This window comes from Astatotilapia calliptera, chromosome 13 (genome assembly GCF_964374335.1).
Source record: "Astatotilapia calliptera chromosome 13, fAstCal68.1, whole genome shotgun sequence".
NCBI lineage: Eukaryota > Metazoa > Chordata > Actinopteri > Cichliformes > Cichlidae > Astatotilapia > Astatotilapia calliptera.
In genome coordinates, this window is record NC_137434.1 from 7169905 (window position 1) to 7178164 (window position 8260).

Below are 8260 nucleotides of genomic sequence, written 5' to 3' on the forward strand. Positions count from 1 at the left end.
CATATCTTTATGGACTTTGCTTTATGGACTGGTGTGCAGTCATGTTGGAACAGGAAGAGGGTCATCCTCAAACTGTTCCCATATAGTTGGGAGCATGAAATTGCTAACAAATCCAGACTCGTTCATTGGATTACCAGTGGAGTAGCCTGTTCCATCACTCCAGAGAACATGTGTCCACTGCCCTAGAGTCCAGTGGTGGCATGCTTTACACCACTGCACCCAAAGTTTGCATTGCTCTTGGTGATGTAAGGCTTAGATGCATGCTGCTTGACCAGTGAAGCCCATGAAGTTCTCTACGCACTGTTTTTGAGCTCATCTGAAGCTTACATGAAGCTTGGAGGTCTGTAGCGACTGACTCTGCAGCAAGTTAGCGACATCTGCACACTCTGCTCCTGGGCATCTGTTGACCCTGCTCTGAGATTTTACATTGTCCACCACTTCATGGCTGACTTGCTGTCTTTCCCAATCACTTCACTTTGTTATAACACCACTAACAGTTGACTGTGGAATATTTAGTAGTGAGGAACTTTCACGAGTGGACTTGTTGTACATCCACACAGGAATTCACTAAGCAGCTGAGAGTGACCCATTCTTTCACAAATACTCGCAGAAGCAGTCTGCATCACTAGGTGCTTGATTTCATACATCTGTGAACATGGAAGTGATTGAAACACCAGGATTCAATAATTTGGATAGTGAAGAAATAATGTGCATAAAAAGAGTCTTTTACAGCAGAGTTTTATCTGCATAAGAAGGGCTTCATCCTTCTACATGTTATACTACTGCCTACTGCATGTTGCATATACTTACCGGCCACTTTATTAGGTACATTTTGCTACCAGGTTGGACTCTCTTTTGCTTTCAGAACTGCCTTAATTTTACATAGATTCATAGATTGATCCAACTACATGATGGAATCATTCCTCAGGGATTTTGATGCGTATTGATATAACACTATCACACAGATTTCTCAGCTGCATATGCATGATGCAAATCTCCCTCTCTACTGGATTGCAACAGGGTGTCTATGGAGCAACCAGCAGCTTGTTGGCCCGGTAGATCCATGTTTTTATTTCTTTTTATGTCAAATCTGACCCAACCATCTAAATGTTGCACCACAAATTGAAACCTGAAAACAACATTTTCTCCAGTCTTGTACAATCTTGGTTAGCCCATGTGTAGTCTCAGTTTCCTGTTCTTAGCTGAAAAGATTAGCACCCAGTGTGGTTTTCTGCTGCTGTAGCGCATCTGCTACAAAGTTCATGTTGTGCATTCAAAGATGCTTTTCAACATATCCTGATTTTAACAAGTGAGAATTCGAGTTACTATTGCGTTCCTGTCAGCTTGAAGCAGTCTGGCCATTCCTAAGATCTAGTATCAAAGAGCCAGAGACCCCAGAGAGCTGCAGGTCACTTGATATTTTCTCTTTTCAGATCTTTCTCTGTAAACCCTGAGATGGCTTCAACAACTATGCCACGTTTAAAGTCGTGTAAATTACCATTTGAATTTAACCAGGTTGTCTCAACCACATCCACATGACTAATTCTAATTAGATATTTGTATTAACAAGCAGCTAAACAGGTGTACCTGATGAAGCAGCCAGTGAGTGTATGACATGTGTAATATACTGCAATCTGATAAAGTAAGTGGCTACGTCCTTAACTACACTACAAGGATAATAAGAGTGTATTATAAACAGAAACACCACTGTGATTTCACAACCCCATGCTGCAAAAGCCTCCTGTCCTTGACTGGATTTCAGAAAGAATCACAAGGAAACATATTTTATAGTAATCCAACAGGAAAGCAGCCCCCACAGTTTCAGTACAGAGAGTTCAGGACAAACATTTTTCAGATGGGTGTTGTTCATGTGTGATAACACACACACCTGATTTTGCTGGGTGCCGCACAACAGCACAGAATAACTCTTTCAGAATGGAGGTGAGACTAATGTCTAACTTCCAAAAAAAGCACAGCAACGACCGAAGTTACAGTTACAGAACTGTTATATATATATACACACACACACACACATATATAAATACAGAGACAAATATAAATAAAATATACAAAGGGGATAAATAGAATAAATAGGAATAAAAAAATAAAAATACAAGTGAATTGCACATTTCAAGTATTGAGTCTATTGCACTGTTGACTATTTACAAAAAGTATTGCACAAGGTATTGTACAGTGAGGTGCAGAGGCACTACAGCTTAGTTGTTCCCCCCTCCTTTGTCCTCCTGTTTCCCCTCCCTCTCCCCTCCAGAGAGGAGTTAAACAGTCTGATGGCGTGTGGGACAAAGGAGTTTTTAAGTCTGTTAGTTCTTGTCTTGGGGAGAAGCAACCTGTCACTGAACAGACTCTTCTGGTTGTTTATGGCCGTGTGCAGAGGATGCCCAGCATTGTCCATAATGTCCATCAGTTTCTTTAATGTCCTTTTCTCTGCCACTGTCACCAGAGTGTCCAGCTTCATGCCGACCACAGAGCTAGCCCTCCTGATCAGTTTCTCCAGCCTGGATGAGTCCTTCTTTGCTGTGCTGCTCCCCCAGCACACCACAGCATAGAAAAGTACTCCAGCAACCACCGACTGGTAAAACATCCTCAGGAGCTTCCTGCAGATGTTAAAAGACCTCAGCCTCCTGAGGAAGTACAGTCGGCTTTGGGCTTTTTTATACAGGTGCTCTGTGTTGCATGACCAGTCCAGTTTATTGTCCACCCACAGCCCGAGGTACTTGTACTTGTTGACCACCTCCACCTCCTCCCCCTCTATCTGAACCGGCAGTGGACCTTCTCTGGACCTCCCGAAGTCCACAACCAGTTCCTTAGTCTTTGAGGTGTTGAGTTGCAGGTGGTTTGTGTGACTCCATGCGACAAAGTTCCTCACCAGACTTCTGTACTCCTCTTCCTGATCATCCCAGATATACCCCATGATGGCCGTGTCATCTGCAAACTTCTGAATATGGCATAATTCAGAGTTGTAGCAGAAGTCAGAGGTGTACAGGGTGAAGAGAAGAGGGGACAGCACAGTTCCCTGTGGTGCTCCTGTGCTGCTGACCACTGTGTCAGACGTGATGTCCTTCAGCCTGACGTACTGTGGTCTGTCGGTGAGGTAGTCGGAGATCCAAGCCACCAGGCAGGGGTCCACCTGCATCCTGTTCAGTTTTTCCTGAAGCATACAGGGCCGGATGGTATTAAAGGCACTGGAAAAGTCAAGAAACAGGATCCTGACCGTGCCTTTTCCCCCATCCAGGTGTGAGTGGGCTCTGTGTAGGAGGTACAGGATGGCATCCTCCACTCCGACACCCACCTTGTATGCAAACTGTAGTGGGTCCTGAGCATGTTGTACCTGTGGTCGGAGGAGGTTGAGGAAGAGCCGCTCTAGAGTCTTCATAAGATGTGACGTCAGTGCCACCGGTCGGAAGTCATTCAGCTCATTGGGCCGGTTCTTTTTGGGGACCGGGACGATGCAGGATGTCTTCCATAGGGCGGGCACTCTCCCCAGTCGCAGACTGAGGTTGAAGACTCGTTGTAGCGGCTCCCCAAGTTCAGCAGCACACGCCTTTAGCATCCTAGGACACACCTTGTCTGGGCCTGCTGCCTTTCTGGGGCGAAGCTTCCTCAGTTGCCTCCTGACCTGATCCACTGTGACACTGGGAGATGTTTGGGAGGAGGGGAGGGGGGGAGATGTCTTGCTGCTGAGAGAGGGATTGGAGGAGGGGGGTGTCATGGTGTCAGGAAGGGGGGGAAGCGAGGGAGGCAGGAGAGTGGGGAGAGGACTCTGTAGTGAAGGTGAGGGTGAGGGTGGGGGGGTTGTGGGCTGGTCAAACCTGTTGAAGAAGTTGTTGAGTTCGTTTGCCTTCTCCACAGTCCCCCCCACTGTGCTTTTCTTGGTGTTGTGGCCTGTGATGGTTTTCACACCATTCCAGACCTCCCTCATATTGTTCCTCTCCAACTTCTGCTCCACCTTCCTCCTGTAGGTGTCCTTTGCTTCCCTCAGGCAGCGTTTCACCTCCCGCTGTGCTGCTTTCATCTCCTCCTTCACTTTGCTCCTGAAAGCCTTCTTCTTCATGTTGAGGACAGCTTTGACTTCCTGTGTTACCCACGGTTTGTTATTAGGATAACACCGTACCGTCTTAGCAGGGGCGACCGTGTCCACACAAAAGTTGAGGTAGTCTGTAAGACAGTGTGTCGCCCCCTCTATGTCCTCACCATGTGGGCTCAGGAGCACATCCCAGTCTGTGGTGTCATAGCAGTCTCTCAGAGCATCCTCCTTTTCTGGGGTCCATCTCCATTTTGACCAAAACAGTAGAAGTCTGTGGTTAGAAAATTGGTTAGCAAACAGGAAGAAGTTAGAAAAATAGACAAACCAAAATAAAGAGCAAGCTCCTCTCAGAATCAAGTCATTCTTTAGCTGTGAAGTTGTATCTGCTCCCTCAGGGTAGGCAGACAAAGGTTCTTGTTTCTCCACGTCTCTGTTCACAAGACAGCAGTAAAGGGAGATGAGTGTGAGGACTGCTTACTCCCAGGCGCACGTTGCAACACATTGCTGTGATTCATGTTGTTTGGCTGAAAACTGAGTTTTAAATTTGGAAAGACAATCGCAATGACTAAAGGAGTTTAACAAGAAAGATTTGTCATTTAAACTGAAATGAGCCCAAATGCGTTCACACAGCACAAACAAATCCTAGTCCTAGCTGCCGTACATTTAGTTGTAAAGCATTTTTGAGAAAACCAGAGGGAGAAGAAGCTAGTAGATTTTAATTTACTTGTCAAGTCACATAGTTATCAGTATGTAACTGGCCTTAAATCAGGTTACATTTCAGGTAATGTGATTAATTATCTGACTGTAATCAACAGAGAAGAAAACAGTCAAGTGTCACCAATGAAACAACAAGTAAAAAAGTTTTTTCTAAAGATATTTTCATAATGTTTTCAAGGATTTTATTTTTGTCTTCAGTTTGACTTTTCTCTTTCATAGCAACTTCTTTCAAAAGTGTTGCCACCTCCTCATCGTTTTTATTTCAAGCCAGTTGTATTTCTGAAGGTCACACTTTATTTCGCCGTGCCATGTTTCATGAATTTTCTTGTCACCAACCTCTCACCTTTCTAGCTGTTCAAAAGTCTCCTGTATATGACTGTTTACAGCCTGTGCTTTAAACAATCAAACCACCGGGGCCAAATTTAGCCAGTTCCTGCAAACTTCAGCAACAATGATGCCAGGGGAGTCCAGCTGCTGCTTTAACTACACAAAGACACAGAAAATAACATGTCTTTTGATTTACTTAGCTTAACAACATAGAGCACCTGTCACAGTTGACTGTTTGTGAGAATCGTTATTCACCTTAGACTCTATATAACATTTTTATGTAGCTGCTATGACATTGTCAACTGGTTTTGGACTTTTATTGAAACCATAAAATGTGTTTTTTATCACCTGAAGCTATGATGATGCTAGAAACCTTGGTTAACAACATAAATCCAGATGCTGTACTAGTGCAACAGGCCAACTGTATCAACTGCACACAGTCTAATAGAATAACTAATACCAGAAACTAAAAGTGATGTCAGATAGAGCATTTGAAATGGCTATTAGAGGATTAGAAGAACTTATTGGCACTTCAGCATCAGCTTCATTTGTAGTCCTTGAGGTTATCACTTGACTTCACAGTCAAAGAATGACTCATGGTTGCAACATGAAACATGAGACTGTCAGCAGCTGGTTAATTAAGTGCTATCTTGGCTTGAGGCATTCCTCAGAAAGATACAGTACTGTGAAGATTTAAAGGACCAATAGGGAGTAGCTTACACTGCTGAGAATGGATCTTATCGGTGCACTTTTAGGTCCACCCACATCTGAATGGTATAGTGTGAAAGTGACTCCTTGTCTCCATGCGCTAGCCAAAAGCAAAACTCAAACAAGCAAAGTGGATACTGGCAAGAAGGCATTAAAGAGATCCTGAACTGTCATTCAGTATCCCTGTACCAGGCATTTTGTATCAAAAATGTCAGTAGTTTTATCTCAAAATGTTTGTGTTAGTCCATTATTTTTATAAAAAGTAATGTAAAAGTAAAGTAATAACTGTTAATTATTTCTGTCAGTGTCTGAGTGGCACAGACATGCCTGGTTAAGTTATTTCATTTTGCTTATTGTCTTTAATTATACTACTTCATATTGTGATAATAAATACATATGTGTATTGTTTATTTTCCCCGCAAGCTACATAGTCAGGCTAAAGAGAAACTTGTTCAGTTTTAAAGACAACTAAAATTCATCTGTAAACCTTGGTTGTGACGTTTACATGGAATGTCATAATGTTGGTATGGCCAGTAAAAATGACCATTATTACTGGTCAATAATTCACAGTCCCAATTGTAATACACATTGTACCCTACTGGATTCACATCCAGGCTGTCAGTTACCCACAGGGTCATTATTTAACCTCAAACTGCTGCCTCCGTTGTAATTAATTTATATTATTCTGTATATAACACAGTAATGATTGCCAACATCCACAAAACATTTTGAAATTGAAGTTTAACCTAAGGTTTAGCAGTACTTGCTCTAGGGTCTGTGCAGGCCTGATGATCGTCCAAAAAGTCTTCGACTTTACTTGAATGAATTGTTGTTTGTTTAGCTGTTTCTCTGTGATATTTAAGGACTTTATTTCTAATTCTTCATATTGCATTTAGTGGCAACTCAAACAAAATTCTGTGGCGGTCAGAAAATTTGATGATCTTTAAGCTACATGAGTGATATGGGTTGAGTATGACTTTTGCAACAAACGGCAAATATAACACCAAATTCGTGGGAGGATGATAAGATGAATATAATACATACTAAAATCAAACGATTTGGGATATATAATAAATCTTAAAAAAAAAAAAGATGTTAATAATCTCTGTGATGATCATGCAAACTTCTGTTCAGATAGGCCAAACTGTTAAGGAGGAGATGTGGTGCATATATACATATATTCTATGATTGATCAATATATTTATAATCGATCTTTAAGATATTGCTTCAAAAAAATGCCAATAACCCCGAGGGGTTTCAAGATGGTTGTCAAGTGACAAGGTGCTAACATTAGCATGCTAACATTAGCTTTCTAATTGTTGATGAGATGCAGCGTGCTAAATTAGTTCTATGACACAGTAAAAAAGTTTTTTAGTTGGGTAAAATAATTCTGTTAGAGTTTTAATGCTCAGTGTGAGACAGAGTGTTAAGCCTTCAAATGGCTCTGCTGTTTCTATAATCCAGTGTCACCTAGCTAGCTAAGCATTACAAACGCTCACACTGTACTGAGCTAACACGTATTCAGTAAATTTGATGTAATATTGTTAAAAGCGTGGTTTAGTTTTAATGAGAGTCCACTTACAGATTAAACAGGGATCACATTGGGACATTACACACAAACAAAGAGGAAAAATAAAAAAACAGTTACATTTTAATGCTCAACAGCAACTGACTCTACCTCAAGATTTATGAGCTCATACACTTTACACACACTGAGGGATAAAAAAGTGAAGCTCTAAGAAATATATTCTCTATCATATTGCATGTTTAGTTTATGTATTTGCCACAACTGCGTTCAAAAGACAGTACAGATAGTACAAATACATAAATATCATCGAGATCTTAGCAGTCAATTGAAAAGAGATGTGGGCTCCTGATATGTTGCACTGTGACTGTGGCTGTAGAATGTTTGTAGCTGTGATCTGAGAACTGTCAGCCCTATATTTATGATCGCTTCATTTCAAATAACTGCAGGTATTTCTGCAGAAAATCCACTTCAGGCATGGATGAAGTAACTCTCTTGTGATATTATTTTTTCAGACAAATATTGTTTCACACATTTTTACATTAGTTTTCCAATTCTTTGTCTAAAAAGTGTTCCTATTCTTTTTTAAACCTGTTAAAAAAGCCTAACTATAGATGTGTTGTTGTGCAATCAGTGAAATCAACTGCACTTGATATCCAGCACAGAACAGACGGGAGGATGGTGACAGTAAATGTTCAGGTTTCAGTAAACTAAATCAAGAGAATATGTTCACTAATTTAATTATGTTGTGGAGAAAAAATACAAGATTAAACGTATTTGAATTAAAATGACTTTTATAATCCTCTCTAAACCTATATAAGTGGGATTTGGTGTAATCTAAATGTGAGCACAGATTGCATTCCAAATCGCACTGCCCTGTGCTTATTTTAGATATTGCATAACAATGTTTCATAACAAAAAAAAAATCTGAAAAAAGA